This window comes from Giraffa tippelskirchi, chromosome 8, assembly GCF_054371585.1.
Source record: "Giraffa tippelskirchi isolate mGirTip1 chromosome 8, T2T-mGirTip1v1.2.pri, whole genome shotgun sequence".
Taxonomy (NCBI): Eukaryota; Metazoa; Chordata; class Mammalia; order Artiodactyla; family Giraffidae; genus Giraffa; species Giraffa tippelskirchi.
The window spans coordinates 56,411,141-56,430,275 of record NC_137282.1 but is presented as its reverse complement, the minus strand read 5'-3'; positions in this window follow the sequence as shown (position 1 = coordinate 56,430,275).

The following is a 19,135-nucleotide window of genomic DNA, read 5'->3' as shown; positions in this document are numbered from 1 at the left end:
TTTAACAAAATTTGACATTTTCACTATGGCAATCTTTCATATTTACAAGCTCTTCACTGTGATGTTTCAAAAAATTGGAAGCAAATTTTGCATTTCAATTCTTATGAAGATGGATTATCATGTTTTATCTGGGGTAATCATGGTTCCTTTCTCTTGGCAAGGGATATTTGGAAATATAAGTGAATGCATTTGAAACAACTGTGCATTATAGAGCTTGTTTTGTGACCTTTTTGATGAAGGCAATATCATTTGTTCCTTTGGTGTCTCATAAAAAAATCCTTAGATCATAGAAGAATATAAAGCAATCAATAAGGAAGAGCATTTCTGCTAATCAGCATGTGAGTGAGTTTCCCCAAAATGTGTATTTCATAACAGAAGGAAAGGAAAGAGAAGAAGTAAGCTGGGGTGTTTCCACCTGCCTCCTCTAGTCTTGGGGATCTATGGTTTTGGGGGGCTTCTAAGGAGGAGGGTGGTGAGGGGAGGAAGGGCACAACAGATAGGGTGAATTTTGGCTCAAACTGGTTTTAACCATAGTGGACTTTTCATCTCACTTGTCACATGCCTGGGTGATGCCTGGGCAGAAGGGCTCAGCTCCGCTTTCATTTTCCTCTGACCCCCCTCCTCTGGGTGCCTGTGTCCCCACCCCGCTGGCAGTACATGGGCTGTAGTGTTTGTAGCATCAGGGAAATAAAGGAGCCCTCTCTTCCTGCATCTCCTAGGATCAAGAGCGTATTCCTAGGAGTGCTTCGTGCTTCATTGATCAGAACTGACCTGTAGGTTGGATAATGGCTGTAGAGATAAAAATGCCTAACACAAGGCCGAGCATCCTCTCGGTGACCTGGGGTTTCAGCTGCAGTCAAGTAGGTCACTGCCTGCAGGCTTAGATTTGCAAAAGCACATGCCTCACCTCCTGTTGTTTCCTTCCCCAGAACCTTCTCTGCAGCCTCGGGACACACCTCAGTCAACGTTGTGGGGTGGGGGGCATGAAAGGACGCTTCTGGCAAGTTTCTGCTCCTTCTCAGCAGCCCCGGAGGACGGGGTTTCACAGTCACAGGAGACACCTCCTGATGCCAGGTTGCCTTCTTCCGCGCCTCATCCCCTCACCTCTCCCACACGATGCTGTGCAATCATCTATCAAATAAACCTCTGATCCACGCCCTTGTCTCAGGCTCTCTAAGGAGAGATCAAGCTAAAATGCCAGCTTTCCCTTCTCAACCAGGGCAGAGCGCTGGCGATGCAGAATGCAGTCCAAATGAAGCCTGGCACTGGCACGTTTCTGAGGCTTTGAAGCACTCACTGGGTTTCATGTGCGGCCCCTGCAGGGGTGCTACCTACATCTACAGGCCTACTGACAGCCCCTTAGGGTTATGCAGTGTCCAGTCTGTACACTGGATGCAGAGAGGGACCAAGGAGGGGATGGTGTAGACATCCCTCCTCGGGGGCACCTGGACACCTGGGGCATCTCCGAGCACACTTTCTCCTCCTGGTTCTCAGTTACATGAAGCTGCCCACAGGTGTCTGTCACTCTCAGTGAAGCTCAGAGAGGCTTTTGGTTTGGATGATTCATTTTATCAGATTTGCTGTGGATCATAGCTTACCGGAGTGAAACAAGTTGGTGTTTATGTTAGTGTTAGAAAAATTGCATTTTTAATTGTTTTTCTAATATTCAGTTCAGTTCAGTTCAGTCGCTCAGTCGTGTCCGACTCTTTGCGACCCCATGAATCGCAGCACGCCAGGCCTCCCTGTCCATCACCAACTCCCAGAGTTTACCCAAACCCATGTCCATTGAGTCGGTGATGCCATCCAACCATCTCATCCTCTGGATAGGATCAGAGTGCTGTGGGGAGACCTGTGGCCTGCTGAATTTGCAGTTGAATAACTGAATAAATTTAATTAAATTAATTACAGCATTTAGTGAGCTGCTGTTCTAGACGGTATGTGTGTTAAGTCATTTCAGTGGCCGCTCTGTCCATGGGATTTCCCAGGCAAGAATACTGGAGGGGGTTGCCATGCCCTCCTCCAGAGGATCTTCCTGACCCAGGGATCAAACTCAGGTCTCTTATATCTCCTACATGGGCAGGTGGGTTTTTTTAGTGCCATCTGGGAATCCAAGAGCAAACAGCAGGCAGGTATGTGGGGGCAGGAAGGGGCTTGTGTGGAAAACTTCTGAAGCAACAGCAGCTACTACATCAGCTCTGAGCTCTTTGAATGACATAAAGAATTAGAAAGAACATTAAGCAATTTGGTCTTTCTAAGGTATTTAAAATTCCTGTCTTCCCACTTGCAAATAAATATAAAACCTAAAGTAAGAGGTGGTTTGTGTGTGTTAGTCGCTCAGTCATGTCTGACTCTTTGTGACCCCATGAACTGTAGCCCATCAGGCTCACTGCCCATGGAATTCTCCAAGAAAGAATACTGGAGTGGGTTGCCATGCCCTCCTAAAGGGGATATGCCCAACCTAGGGATCGAACCCGAGTCTCCTGCATTGCAGGCAGATTCTTTACCATTTGAGCTACCAGGGAAGCCACCAGGATGTGGTTTAATGAATAACAATAATAAATTAGATAATGTTGAACATTTACTATGCTTTGTAAACCATAGCGCTAAGTTCTTTATGTGGATAAATTTATGCAATACTAATGAATACTCAACAAGGTAATTTCAGTTTCCAGAAGAAAAATTAAATTCACAAAGAAGTCAAGGAATATGACCAAGGTCCTACAGTGGGGCAACACTTTACACCTAACTGTGGTCAATACCTTCAGAGAAGAAACATTAAAATATCATGGGAATTTTGAGTTAATAAATATATACTAATATAATAGCATAAAATGTGAGACCCAAATAGTTCAGTCACTCATTCGTGTCCGACTCTTTGCGACCCCATGAATTGCAGCATGCCAGGCCTCTCTGTCCATCACCAACTCCCGGAGTCTACCCAAACCCATGTCCATCGAGTCAGTTATGCCATCCAACCATCTCATCCTCTGTCGTCCCCTTCTCCTCCCGCCCCCAATCCTACCCAGCATTAGGGTCTTTACCAATGAGTTAACTCTTCGCATGAGGTGGCCAAAGTATTGGAGTTTCAGCTTCAACATCAGACCTTCCAATGAACACCCAGGATTGATCTCTTTTAGGATGGATTGATTGGATCTCCTTGCAGTCCAAGGGACTCTCAAGAGTCTTCTCCAACACCACAGTTCAAAAGCATCAATTCTGCGGCGCTCAGCTTTCTTCACTGTCCAACTCTCACATCCATACATGACTACTGGAAAAACCATAGCCTTGACTAGATGGACTTTTGTTGGCAAAGTAATGTCTCTGCTTTTAAATTTGCTACCTAGGTTGGCCATAACCTTCCTTCCAAGGAGTAAGCGTCTTTTAATTTCATGGCTGCAGTTACCATCAGCAGTGATTCTGGAGCCCAAAAAAATAAAGTCTGACACTGTTTCCACTGTTTTCCCATCTATTTTCCATGAAGTGATGGGACCAGATGCCATGATCTTAGTTTTCTGAATGTTGAGCTTTAAGCCAACTTTTTCACTCTCCTCTTTCACCTTCATCAAGAGGCTCTTTAGTTCTTCTTCACTTTCTGACATAAGGGTGGTGTCATCTGCATATCTGAGGTTATTGATATTTCTCCCGGCAATCTTGATTCCAGCTTGTGTTTTTTCCAGCCCAGCGTTTCTCATGATGTACTCTGCATATAAGTTAAATAAGCAGGGTGACAATATACAGCCTTGACGTACTCCTTTTCCTATTCGGAACCAGTCTGTTGTTCCATGTCCAGTTCTAACTCTTGCTTCCTGACCTGCATACAGGTTTCTCAAGAGACAGGTCAGATGGTCTGGTATTCCCATCTCTTTCAGAATTTTCCACAGTTTATTGTGATCCACACAGTCAAAGGCTTTGGCATAGTCAATAAAGCAGAAATAGATGTTTTTCTGGTACTCTCTTGCTTTTTTGATGATCCAGCAGATATTGGCAATTTGATCTCTGGTTCCTCTGCCTCTTCTAAAACCAGCTTGAACATCTGGAAGTTCACGGTTCACATATTGCTGAAGCCTGGCTTGGAGAATTTTGAGCATTACTTTACTAGCATGTGAGATGAGTGCAATTGTGCGGTAGTTTGTGCATTCTTTGGCATTGCCTTTCTTTGGGATTGGAACGAAAACTGACCTCTTCCAGTCCTGTGGCCACTGCTGAGTTTTCCAAATTTGCTGGCATATTGAGTGCAGCACTTTCACAGCATCACCTTTGAGGATTTGAAATAGCTCAACTGGAATTGAGATTGCTAAATTTTAAATAACAGATTGCTAAATTTTAAAAATGAAAATAGTTGCTCCTTGGAAGAAAAGCTATGACTAACCTAGACAGCATATTAAAAAGCAGAGACATTACTTTGCCAACAAAGGTCCATCTGGTCAAAGCTATGGTTTTTCCAGTAGTCATGTATGGATGTGAGACTTGGACCATAAAGAAAGCTGAGCACTGAAGAATTGATGCTTTTGAACTGTGGTGTTGGAGAAGACTCTTGAGAGTCCCTTGGATTGTAAGGAGATCCAACCAGTCCATCCTAAAGGAAATCAGTCCTGAATATTCATTGGAAGGACTGGTGTTGAAGCTGAAGCTCCAATACTTTGGCCGCCTGATGCAAAGAACTGACTCATTTGAAAAGACCCTGATACTGGGAAAGACTGAAGGTGGGAGGAGAAGGGGACAACGGGGGATGAAATGGTTGGATGGCATCACCGATTCGATGGACATGAGTTTGAGCAAACTCTGGGAGCTGGTGATGGACAGGGAAGCGTGGCATGCTGCATTTTGTAAAAATGGGTTATTTTGTAAAAATAACCCATTAGTTGCAGCTATTAAATTTGGTGAATATTACATTCCTTCCTTTAATGTTTGCATTTAGAATATTTTAGAACTTAAAAATATATTCTCAGTTGAAAGGTTTTATCACAATCTGTTTTATTCTTATATTAAAAAAATTTGATTTGAAGAATTTTAAATATTGAGATGTCTATTAAATTGGAGCCTAAACTTTCATGGAATCTATTTAATGAATGTTGAAATTATTTTTCTACCTATGTATCACACATGCACATCTATAGAATTTAGGTCCTCATTAATATAATAAATCTACTGGCATTAATTTCCATTTTTTACTGTATTCATTCCTTCAGAAATATGAAAGTCTATACCTGTACAGTTAAAGCTCCTAGTATAAAAATAATTGAAACTTATAGTTGCTAAAAGAATTTCAAACAAAAGATTCTTTTGAGATATAAATGTGTACATCACGTTTATTCTCTTTCTTTTTGGAAAGCTAACAATGATACAGTTTTAATAACTTTGTGTATGATATGATACATCAAAGCTGTTTTATAATTTAAACTAAATAATCACAAAATATATCGAGATAGTTACAACCCTAAAATAAACATGAAAAATGCTAAGATACAATTTGTAAAAGAAGGGATGTAAAATAGTTGCACATTATGCAACTATGGAACATTTAAATATGGTATTGGTAATAGAATAAAGTGCAAGTAAATGTGAAAAAAAAAAGTGATGAAGCAAAAGGCACACTTCACTGTGTTTTCCATAGGGCAGCTTGAATTCCACTGCAAAGATGAAAAATATTCCCAGCAAATCTGGGCAATGAGATAAGATTGTTTTATATAACCCCTTAATACACAGTTGAAAATACCAACAGTCTAAGCTGTCTTGTATTATTTTTGTAAATTAGATGTTTTCTACTGATAGCTGCTAGAGGCTTTGTTTGCTGCTGGATATTATTAATTCAAGATCACAGCAGTAAATAGCATGCCCTTGTGCATCATTGGATGGAGGAAAGAGCCTTCAGGTATAGCCTGGGGATGTGTTTATTAATATGTTCTGTCTCTGTTTCAGTTGAAATTTCTTTCTCCAAAAAAGAGTAAGATACAAGTTGGTTTTGTAAGATGAAAAATCAACTTGGCAAGCTAGTTGCAGTAATACTTAAGATACATCATTGAATTATTCTGGACTGTATTTATTATAAAAGTTAAACATCTACTGATGTTTGTTTTAAGGTTTTCTTTTATTTTTTCTTTTTATATAAGTTATAAATGTTTACATGAAGAAGTAACTAAAAATTTATGTATAATTCCCCTACTCAAAGTTAGATAGATTGGTCAGTAGTTAGATATGTACCTACATATGTACATATACACATACATACATGTGTAGGTAGACATGCATTTAGATTTGGATTTGAATATACTTTTTTGAAATTTTTAAACTTAGATATTCACATAATATAAAATTCACCATTTTGAACAGCACAGTTAAGTAGTTTAGTCACAGTGTTGTACAATCATCATCAGAATAAATTTTAGAATGTTTTCACCACACCAAAAAGCACTGACTTTTGATGCTGCTTCATTTCTGCCTTTTTTACAAAATATTACATCATGCGACATTTTCATATCAGTAAGTAGAGAATCTACTTCACTCCTTTTAAAAGCAGCAAAATATGCCTTTACAGAAATGAGCTTAAGTTTATTTAGAGAATCTCCTATTAAAGGAAATTTAGTTTATTTTCAAATTTTCATTACTACGGATTGCAATAGAATCTTTGTATAAGTGTCTGTGTGTACGTGCTAAGTCACTTCAGTCATGTCTAACTCTGCATCCCTATGGACTTTGTTGACACCAGTCTCCTCTGTCCACAGGATTGTCCAGGCAAGAATACTGGAGTGGGTTGCCATGCCCTCCTCCAAGGAATTTTCCAGCGATCCAGAGACCCAGCGATCAATCTCATGTCTCTTTATGTCTCTTGCATTGGCAGGGGAGTTCTTTACCGTTAACACCACCAGGGAAGTCCCCATGTGGGTGAGCATAATTTAGTCTACTGAGGACCTAAATAAGCAAGAATATAAAGAAAGGACACATTTGGCACTTTCTGCCTGACTCTGTGAGCCCTGTTCTGGTTCCTTCTCTCAGAACTCCTGACTCTTGGCCTTCAGATCTGGCCTGGAATGTTCGTCACTGGTACCCAGAGCTCTCAGACCTTTGGATTCAGACTGAACAACATCACTGTCTTTCCTGAGTCTCTGGCTTGCAGATGACAGGTCTTGGGAATTCATGGCCTCCATAATAACATGAGCTGATTCTTTATAATAAATTTATTCATATATATGTATGTATACACGTACTTTGCTAAATTGCTTCAGCCGTGTCCGACTCTTTGTGACCCCATGAACTGTAGCCTGCCAGACTCCTCTTTCCACAGGATTCTTCAGGCAAGTATACTGGAGTGGGTTGCCATGCCCTCCTCCAGGGGGTCTTCCCGACCTAGAGATTGAACCCTTGTCTCTTACATCTCCTGCCTTGGCAGGTGGGTTCTTTACCACTAGTGCCTCCTGGGAAGCCCATGTATATAAGTGTGTGTGTGTATATATATATATATATGTAATCTCCTATAAGTTGTTTCTCTTGATAACTCTCACACAAGGTATTGTTAATCTACAACAGGACAGTGTCTATTGACATCCTTTCTAACACTGAGTTTTGGCATGTTTTTTAACTTTTTTCTCTCTGATAGACATAAAACAGAATCCCCTGCACTTTTGCCAGGCTCCCTCATGCAAAGCTGTCTACATAAATGACAAATCAGCAGTGTTCAGTGGTGACAGTTAAGCTGTTTCAAATGAAAAGCTCCCTGCAGTAATATTTCTTTCTTCTGATGATGTCAGTAGTTGTTTGTGTTCTTAAAATTCCACTCAAATCTTAAAATCAGTGTGTTTTTCTACCAAAATACAAAAGTCTATCCTAGAAAAGATCCGATATGTATTTTTCCTCATGCAAAATATTTTTTTTACTGTGGGCAAAACTGTGATCACTTTAACCTTTATTCTAAATTATACATTAAGAAAAAGTGGTTAATTACGTCCATGTTACAAAAATATTATTTTTTGAATATAGGTTTCTCAGAGGAAACATGGAAATTCATAGACATCTTGTTACAACAGCTATCATGAAATCAAGGATAATGGTATGAAATCAAGGATAATGGTATCATGAAATCAAGGATAATGGTATCATGAAATCAAGGGTCATAGCTTTCTTTATTTCCCTTTGTATTGATCTCTGTGATGAAAATAGTTCATGAAGTTCTTGTCTTATTATTTCAAGTTGGAGAACTCAGACTCTTCTCATTTATATGGTCTCTTGGTTTTTCAAACTGTCAGAATTCAGAGAACATTGTTAAGTGGAATCTTAAGATTTAAAACTTAATTATTCCTGAGATATTTTTGAATGCAATATACATTTAGGGGCAGACCTTACTACTAGAAGAAGGATGTATTTCTACATTCCTGTTTATTTTTTAACAGAGCACAGATCCTCATTTTTATTTTGGCTTTGCATTAAAATCATCTAACTATGTTTTATCAATGTGAATGTATTAAGGTAAGATCAGTTTTAAAAGACAGTAATTTCTCACTGTATCCTTGGGAATTGTATGATCTCCTGAAACATCACATTATCTAAGTGTCAACTGACTTTATTGGGCTTGTTTTACAATGCTGGTAATTGGTGGGCAGAGCCCAGGGCTGTTGGTAAAACATCTTACAACACAAAAGATGGGTCCCAGACAAACATCTGTCTGACCAAAACGTCAATAGTTCCTAGCTGAGAAAACAGGGTTTTCACAAAGACAATGCTTAAGATGCTGATGCTTTCATTTACAAGCCCACAGACTTTCTTGGAAACACAGCTTTTTAGCTGTGGGAAAAAGCTAACGTGTCAAATCTCACTGGGCATTCTAGGAAGAAATGTGATGCAGGAAAAATGCATTAGCTTTGCCTATACAAGGAAAACAGTAAGTAAGGTTTAAAAAGCATGATTCAACACACACATTGAACATCTCAGGGAGTATTACAGACAGTTATCTTAAAGGTAGATTATGGATCATTATGAGAATTACTGTAGTTGTGGTGATTATATATGAACCCGCTTTGTAACCAAGTTGTGTATTTTCTTATTGTTGAGTTTTAAGAGTTCTTTGTGTATTATGGACACCAGTCCTTCATCAGACTTAACTTTTGCAAATATGTTGTCTCAGTCAAAGGCTTGTCTTTCCCTTCTTTTGACAATGTCTCTTGCTGAATAGAAGATTTTAGTTTTGATGAAGTCCAGCTTACCAATTCTTTCTTTCATGGATTGTGCCTTTCATTTTGTATGTAAAAATTCATCATCCAACCCAAGGTCACCTAGATTCTCTCCTTCCCCAGAGATGCTGGTTCCAACCTGGAATCACTTCAGGTCACAGCAGGCTGCACACCCATCAGTGCCCACCTTCATAGCAGCCCTATTTGCTCAGATCTCTGCTTCCAACTGTGTGGTCGCAGTGCCTGTCGGTCAGCCTTCCCACTGTATACTATTTCTTTGTGCTTTTAACGTGTCCAAAGTAAACGTGTAGCTGCCCTGAATCTTCACGTCATCTCTCCCTGGTATTAGTAATCATTTTTCCAGGTAATCTAGTTTTAGGGCTGCCCGTGCTTTGAGTGGCTTACTGTTTCTATGAGCTATGTTGATTTTAGTGTGAGGTTTTACAGAAGGTGAAATTTTTCAAGAATCATGTATGGTGTTATAGCAGAAATATCTGTACATGGTTTCCTTTGTGTGTATGTGTGCGTGCAAGCACACAAACACAAAGGCGTTTTTACACACCTACCAACAGAAGAAAAAAGAGCAACTGAAAAGCATCTTTATGTGTATACTTAGCCTCCACATTCATTTCCATGTTTTCAACCTACTAAGTTTGGTAAACATGGTAACATGGTTTATTTCCATACTTTTGGATGCTATAGTTACCTTTATTTATTTCCTATCTTAAAAGAAGTACCATGCACCTTCATACAAGGGTGGCTTCCCAGGTGGCTCAGTGGTGAAGAATCCACCTGCCAATGCAGGAGACGCGGGTTTAATCCTTGGCTTGGGGAGATCCCTTGGAGGAGGAAAGGGCCACTCACTCCAGTGTTCTAGCTGGGACAACCCCATGGACAAAGAAGCCTGGCAGTTTACAGTTAACATGCGGTCGCAAAGAGTTGGACACAACTGAGCGGCTGAGCATGCACACACCTTCATACAAACGGTCATTTGTTTCAGTTGAGTCATTTTCTTTAGGAATGATTTCAAAAGTAAGCCTCTATATTAAAAGCATGAATTTTTTATGGCTATGACTATCTATGGTCATATATTTTTATAAAAGTTATGTGTCCACACCATCCTTCATGGGCCTGTGCCATCTCCCATACCTTGTATAAATGAAAGCTCAATTTCTGGACCCAAGGGTAAAAGCAAAGTAGCCAGTCCTCATAGAAAGGAACTTAGGCAACAATAGACTCAACCAGTCTAAACATGACAAATAATTATTTTAAAGAAAACTTATGTGGTCAAAAACTTACAAGGTTAAACCTTTAAAAAAATTTTCATTTCATTTTACTGTGACTACACATTTACCACTGTAAGATGATGGAATAACTGTAATTATCATTAGAATCGAATTTTACTGTTACCTCTCTCGTAGCTGCAATGGGAACTAGAAACACCATGATAAACCTGGAAGTTGTAGACATGGCTGAGAGGTGACGCTTTTAGACTTCACGGCACTTTCCAAATAATGTGGAAAAGCCACATGTCAAATGCCAGTCATTTTTACATTGATCCTATAATAACAACAGCCATGGTATCTATTAATTTATATATGTGTGAATTATACTTCTTCTAATTCCCAAATAAGATCTCTGGTGTCTTATTCCCCAACCCCATGTAAGCATGCACTTTGAAATCCACTCCTTTCTTGAAGAGCTACATTATTGACATCATTTTACTAGAAATGTTATAAAATCTCAAGACAGTAGATCAACAATACGGCTCTGAAAGTTATCCCAAGTTACTAACAAAATATTTTTTGCATATCCAACTGGAGAATGTATTGTCTTCAGTTTTCCTCCTCTGGAATGGTAATACCCACCTCACAGAGCTATTTTGAGAAATAAATAAAATTATAGATTAAATGGGAACAATAAAGTTTCTTTGAGATGGAATGCATATAATTATTCTAATTTGTGCCTCAACATAATTACAAATTACTGCATATTATGTACCTTCAGGGGTGTTTGTAAACATTCTGTTTGAAAAATGTTAAATATGTAAATGCCAAGGGCTCATTATTTAATATAGCACTGTGAGATGTCACAATGTTTTCCATTAAGCAATGCAAAGCAATTCAACTAAACATTTGAATTAATCCATAAAGTATGTTCACGACTTGTATGCTCACTGTAGAGTGGCACAGGTACCACGGCAACACAAAGACAAACACACGTGAACGTGCTGTCTAGCGATGGAGGAAGATCACGTTCATGGAGGTCACCAAACAATGCAGGATAGCAGGGGGGGAATATTCAATAAGAAGACCAAGCAGTAGCTGCTACAGGAGTTCAGAGGACAGAGAGCATAGCAGGGAGCTCCAGGAAAATGGGAGGGTTCAGTTGGCTTTTGAATGAAGGTTGCAATTTAGCTGAGTGTGGAGAACATCTCTGGCATTAGGAAGACAGGTCGCATATACAGTGTGGGTTAGGGAAGGTGAACGGAGCTACATAGGTACTCTGTGTATAGATGCTCTACCTCAAGGTATAAAGGTATAAAGAGGCACCATGATGTGAAAAAACAAACCAAAACACTGAGATCTTAAGAAGACAAACCTTGGCTATGGTGTCTAAGATACACTGGACATGCCGCAGCTACAGGCATTAAAGTCTATGAGAAGATTAATGCACAACTCCTGTAAACATAAATGGTTTAACTATGATTGTAATTATTTTAAACAAGGGCACATTGCCAATAAATAAATACATATTAACTCCAAAATATCTACTTATACTTATTATGTATATCTTGCTAAAGACACTCTAATTCATAGCATGCATTATGAGATTAAATGATGTTAATAAACAGCGTCTTAATTAATGACTTATTCTAATACATTAAAAAGTTTTCCTTATTGATCTATCATACATCAAGTTGAAATGCAAATGATATTTTTCACATTTTAATTTTCTTTCAAAATAAATCTTATTTAGTGGACTGCAAGGAGCTCAAACCAGTTAATCCTAAAGAAAATTAACTCTGAATATTCATTGGAAGGACTGATGCTGAAGCTGAAGCTCCAATACTTTGGCCAACTGATGTGAAGAGAAGATCAACTCATTGAAAAAGACCTTGATGCTGGGAAGGATTGAAGGCAAAAGGAAAAGGGGGTGGTTGAGGATGAGATGGTTAGACAGCATCGCTGACTCAATGGACATGAATTTTAGTAAACTCTGGGAGATAGTGGAGGATGGGGGGGCCTGGTGTACTGAAGCCCATGGGGTCGCAAAAAGCAGGACATGACTTAGTAACTAAACACAACTGTTAGTATCACTACTCAGTATGTTGAAATATTAATAGGTGGTTATAACACTGATATTCCTAAAAGTATGGGGATGCAAAGAGTCAGACACGACTGAGCGACTGAACTGATGTCTTAAAACTGATTGAGTCTGATGTAAAGTGTACAATGATGTCTTTCAGGGAAAATTAATAGTAAGACATTTCAGATATGCAGATGATACCACTCTAATGGCAGAAACTGAAGAAGAACTAAAGAACCTCTTAATGAAGGTGAAAGAAGAGAGTGAAAAAAATTGGCTTAAAATTAAAAAAACTAAGGTCATGGCATCTGGTCTCATAACTTCATGGCAAATAGAAGGGGAAAAAGTTGAAGCGGTGACAGGTTTTATTTTCTTGGGCTCCAAAATCACTGCGGACAGTGACTGCAGCCAGGAAATTAAAATACACTTGCTCCTTGGAAGGAAAGCAATGACAAACCTAGAGAGCATATTAAGAAGATATTAAAGATATCACTTTGCTGACCAAGGTCCATATAGTTAAAGTTATGGTTTTCCAGTAGTCCTATATGGATGTGAGAACTGGACTGTAAAGAAGGCCGAGTGCTGAAGAATTGATGCTTTTGAACTTTGGTGTTGGATAAGACCCTTGAGAGTCCCTTGGACTGCAAGAAGATCAAGCCAGTTCATCCTAAAGGAAATCAACTCTGACTATTCATTGGAAGGACTGATGCTGAAGCTGAAGTTCCAATACTTTGGCCACCTGATGGGAAGAGCCAACTCATTGGAAAAGACCCTGATGCTGAGAATGAGTGAAAACAAAATGAGAAGGGGGTGGCAGAGGATGAGATGTTTAAATAGCATCTCCGACTCAATGGATATGAGTTTGAGCAAACTCTGAGAGATCGTGAAGGACAGGGAAGCCTGACCTGCTGCAGTCTATGGGGTTGTAAAGAGCTGGGAATGATTGAACGACTAAATAACAACAATAGCAAATAGTAAGATAAAGGCAGCAAAGGAATAGAAGACATTTTTACTCCCCTCCAAACGTACTTTCTGTAATCTGCTGCTGCTGCTGCTGCTAAGTCACTTCAGTTGTAGCCGACTGTGTGCGACCCCAGAGACCGCAGCCCACCAGGCTCCCCTGTCCCTGGGATTCTCCAGGCAAGGACACTGGAGTGGATTGCCATTTCCTTCTCCAACGCATGAAAGTGAAAAGTGAAAGCAAAGTCGCTCAGTGGTGTCTGACTCCTAGCGACACCATGGACTGCAGCCTACCAGGCTCCTCCATCCAAGGGATTTTCCAGGCAAGAGCACCGGATTTGGGTGCCATTGCCCTCTCCATTCTGTAATCTAGTAATTATGATTAACGCATATTAGTCTTAGTTTCTGATATGGTGCGGACAGTCCAGTTCACTCTTTCATCATGTACAGGCCCCTCAGCTGTTTATCTTGGCCCCTCATGGGCCTTAATCATCTCAATTATAATCACAGCTTAAACCAAGCATAAAATCTTTCTAGAAAGGCCAAGCTACCCCAGGATGAAGCTTCCAAGGTAGGCAGCTTCGACTGTGACCAACATTAAACAGGGACCAGAAGGAGACAAAGATGGCACAGGGAGGAAGGATGGCCCAGTGTGAGCCCTTCACAGTCAGGGATGTTGAGGACGTTGCTGGGAGTGGTGATCAGAAAGCTCTGTGTCCACGGGCCCAGAAGGGACAGGAAAGAATCACTTTCATCTCTTCATTCTGGGAAAAGCCTACACTTTTGCTATCCTGCATTCTGTGTTATGCAAAACGGAGGAAATTACAGGCTCCTCCAAAGCCCACCATCTCACTGTCTCTTCTCCTCCCTGGCTGATCAAGGGCATAATGATTCCCTTACCCATCTCAGGTATCGTCAAGAGAAGCCCTTCTATGAACAAGCACTTAATGGGCAGGATGCAAAGACACACGGACGTCCACAGTTCCATCGGAAAAGTGCACAAGGGTCAAGTAAGAGATCCGAATTTTTACACAGAATCTGATGTGCAACCAAACAAATATATCAGCATGATTCTGTTGAATTTTGAAGGTTAAAAGAAGGTGACAGATACACAAATACCCCAACAACTCATACATGTCTATGTACTCAAATATTCAAACATAAAAAACTTTTATGTTTGTTCTAGAGTGAATGTTGACTACTCAGGAAAAAGGCACTCAGTCATTTTTTGATCACTATACACATTAAAAATTGAACTTACCATGACCATCAGTATACACACATTCACAGAGACAGAAGTTTCAAGGACAGCTGTTACCACACACACGCACACACACATATATATATGAAATTTACCATCATATTTTCTATTCTATTTATTGTCTTCTATTCAGTTTTACTATTTCATATCATACTTTAAAACATTTTCCAGCTTATTAATTATTGATCATGAATCTCAACCTCCTCTTTGGAAATTACTGAATTAAAGTAGCTCTTAAGTATGTAAATCATTTAGTTGGATTCCGTTATGTGGAGATGAGAATTTATGAACATTTTGCCCTCCTGGTGCACTGGTCAAAATCTGACTGCGTGTCTACAGCACTCAGAAAGCAAGCACACACATCACTTCTCGGCCTTTTGACTGAGATCACGTGTGGAAAGCAAGCGCACAAACTCCCATGAAGTACGACCAGGGTGGCAAGAATTCAAGACTAGCTGGAGAATCTGCTTTCAATTTGCTTAATGGGTTGTTACTAGTTAACTTCAGTTATGCAGTAGCTCATTAGGGACAAACAAAAGAATGTGCATGTGTGTTTATGTGTGTGTGTGTACGTGTGTGTGTGTGTCTAGTGGAGGTGGGGGGGGTGTCTGGTCAAAGGTAGAGAGAGAGGTACATTTTGAAGTGACCATACAGTCCTCCTACAAGATGTTGCAAACAAATTTTCTTGGTTTTGATTGTCTATCTTGATAAAAATAGATAATAAATTTGCTGGAGGCTTACTTCCTATGGAGCAAATGAAGCTTCAATATCAGGGCCCTTCATGAGCCCTTATAAGGCCCTGGGAGGGGATCTAGCAAATTTCCCTCATTATTTGGTATGAATTAAAACATCTGAAAAAGTAAACTGTATAATACTAAAGGCACAGTCCATGAAAGACATTATGGATTAGCTAGATTTCATTAAAATGAAGACCTTTTGCTCTGCGAAGGTAATGTCAAGAGAATGAGAAGACAAGACACAGACTGGGAGAAAATACCAGCAAAAGACACATTTGATAAAGGACTGTCATCCAAAACAGACAAAAGATTCTTAAAACTCAACAATAAGAAAACAATCTGATTTAAAAATTGGAGGTAAAAACCTCCAGGACGTGTAAGCAACATAAATGTCCATTGACAGATAAATGAATAAAGAAGATATGGTACTGATATACAGTAGAATATTACTCAGCCAAGAACTAAATAATGCCATTTGCAGCAACATGGGTAGACCTAGAGATTGTCATACTGAGTGAAATAAGTCAGAGAGAGAAAGACAAATGTCATGATATCATATGATATCACTTATACATGGAATCTAAAAAACTGGTTCAAAGTAACTTATTTAAAAACAGAAATAGAGTCTCAGATGTAGAAAACAAACATGGTTACCAGGGAGAAGGGGGAAGGGATAAATTGGGCGATTGAGACTGACATATACACATGACTATATATAAAATAGATTACTAATAAGAACCTATTGTATGACACAGGGATTTCTAGTCAATACTCTGCAATGGTCTATATGGGAAAAGAATTCGAAAAAGAGAAGATATATGTATATGTGTAACTGATTCACTTTGCCTTACTCCTGAAACTAACACAACAATGTAAATCAACTATACTCCAAGAAAAATTGATTTAAAAGCAGAAAAAATGGGGGGGGAAAGACCTGAACAGACACCTCACCAAAGAAGATACCCAGATGGCAAGATCACAGATGTTTACAGGTGTGTCATTAGGGAATTACAAATTAAACCAATGAGATGCCCCGACATCTATCAGAAGGAACAAAATCCAAAGCCCCAACAGCACCAAACGCTGCTGAGAATGTGAAGTACCAGGAAGCCTCATATGTGGCTGGTGGGGACGCACCTCGGAAGATGGTTTGTCACTGAACATCCTTTAACACGGTGGTGGTTTAGTTGCTAAGTCGTGTCCAACTCTTGCGACCCCATGGACTGTAGCCCACCAGGCTCTTCTGTCCATGGGATTTTCCAGGCAAGAACACTGGAGTAGATTGCCACTTCCTTCTCCAGGGGATCTTCCCAGCCCAGCGATCGAACCCAGGTCTCCTGCATTGCAGGCAGATTCTTTACCAACTGAGCTTTGGGGGAAGCCCTTCTTTACCATATGACCCAGAAATTGCATTTTCTACTATTTGCCCGAATGAGTTGAAAACGTATGTACACATAAAAGCCTGCACATATATGCTTAGAGCAACTTTATTCATAATTTCCAGAATTTGAAACCAACCAAGATGTCCTTCAGCAGGTGAATGGATAAATGAACTGTGGTGCATCCAGACAATGGAATATTATTCCCTGCTAAAAAGAAATGTGCTATCAAGCTATTAAAAGACATGCAAGAAACTTAAATGATTATCATTAAGTGAGAGATGCCAATCTGAAAAGGCCATATCATGTATGATTCTAACTCTAGGACATTCTTGAAAAAGCAAAGCTACAGAGACTGTACAAAGATTAGTGGTTGTGGGAGATATGGAAAGGGAAGATAAATAAGCAGAGCAGAGAGGATTTTTAGGGCAGCAAAAACACTCTGTATGATAATATAAAGAATGTATGTTACTATGCTGTGCTGTGCTTAGTAGCTCAGTCATATCTGACTCTTTACAACCTCACGGACTTTAGCCTGCAAGGCTCCTCTGTCCACGGAATTTTCCAGGCAAGAACTGGAGTGGGTTGGGTTGCCATTTCCTCCTCCAGGGCATCTTCCTGACCCAGAGATCAAACCCAGGTCTCCTGTATTGCAGGCAGATTCTTTACCTTCTGAACCATGAGGGAAGCCCAAACTTCTTACTACTGAGAATTCCAGTTGGGAACACTAGTTATTATTCAGTCATAGCTTTATAAAAAGTTGGACTGAAGTATAAGGACAATAGGTTAATTTTTAATCTACTCCAGAATATGACTTTTAACAATAAATGTATTTTAGGGTAAAGTCAACTCTAAGTTAATGTCAAGGCCCTATAGATATTAAGAAACTTTTCTTTATGTCATAATTTCACATTAAAGTTTCAGGGTCAGAGCTGCCTCCTCCATCATCACACACCCAGGGCCTGGCTTGATGCCTGGCACATATTAAGTTCAATAAAAATGAGATGGATGAATTAACTAAAGAAAGGTCACAATCTCTAGAGACTGAACCAAAGCCAATGCAAACAAAAATCCAAGATATTGAGATTTGAAAATCATTACATTCATTTTGAAAGGAGAAGGTATAGTTTGTAGTGTGAGTGCATGTCAAAACTGCCTTCTGAATGTTTATGCGACTCATGCTGAATGACTAACGAGGTGTTGCTTGGGCAATGAACGATCTTGTGGAGATTCTGCAGGTTCTCTCTCTACACATATGTTTCTCCCACCATGCAGTTGCTGTCTTCGGAGAATATTAAGTAATAAAAGTGCCAACCTATTAACTCCACCTTTTAAAACTTTGCCCTTTCAGGCAATAATTGCTCTGCACTTACTTAATTTTCATACTGATTTTCTCAATGAGGTGTTAATTTTGTGATCCAAATGACACTATCAGAGGCCAGCTGAATTAACAGTGTCCAGATATGCATTCACACAAATGCGGGAAAAATAAATGTTTTTAGTGGTACTATTTTTTCCTACCCAGTTTATAAAGGAAGCTTTCAACTGATAAAGGAAAAACCTTGGAGACAAGGTTCTTCCCGTTCACGGCTCTTCTTCTCTCACCAACTTGTTAATAAAACAAAGACAAGTGTTTTCAATTCATCTGCCCCTCTCTTACATCATCACATTTTTCCATAAAGGGACAGTTTCACCATCTCATAAGGATGCAGATGTTCTTTTCACGATATGAAGTGAAATCACAGTGAGGAGGGGCCCAAGTGCTCACTCGTTTATTCGATGAGGATTTACTGAACCCGTCTTGGACAGAGCATCATCTAGAGCAGCATTTCCCAACCTGTTTTTGGTTCCAGAGACTGGTTTCATGGAAGATAACTTTTTCCTGAATCGGGATGATTCAAGTGTTTTACTTTTATTGTGCACTTTATTTTTACTTTGTGGCAATGTCAGGATATTCCTTGAGGCCCTCTTTCTCCAGAAATAAGTAGTCCTTTCTCAGGAACCAACCACACATGGAAAGTGAAAGCATATGGCCCTTCTCTGCTGAAATCAAGCCCCCCACCCCATCCCCGCCCAACCCTCATCGATAAAACACTTGAAAAGCTTCCCATTGTCCTCAGGATAAGATCAAGGCTCCTTTACCATCCTCTAGGGTCCCAACTCCAGGCCCTGTTTCACTCTCTCTTTCCTCTCATCTTTTATTCTCCCATCATTCCTTAATCTTCACCCACACCTGTCATCTTCAAGGTCCCCAGGAGATGCAAGTTCCTTCCTTCTTTCCAAGAGCTGTTCCCTCTGCCTCCAAGAATCCCCAACCTTCACTAACTG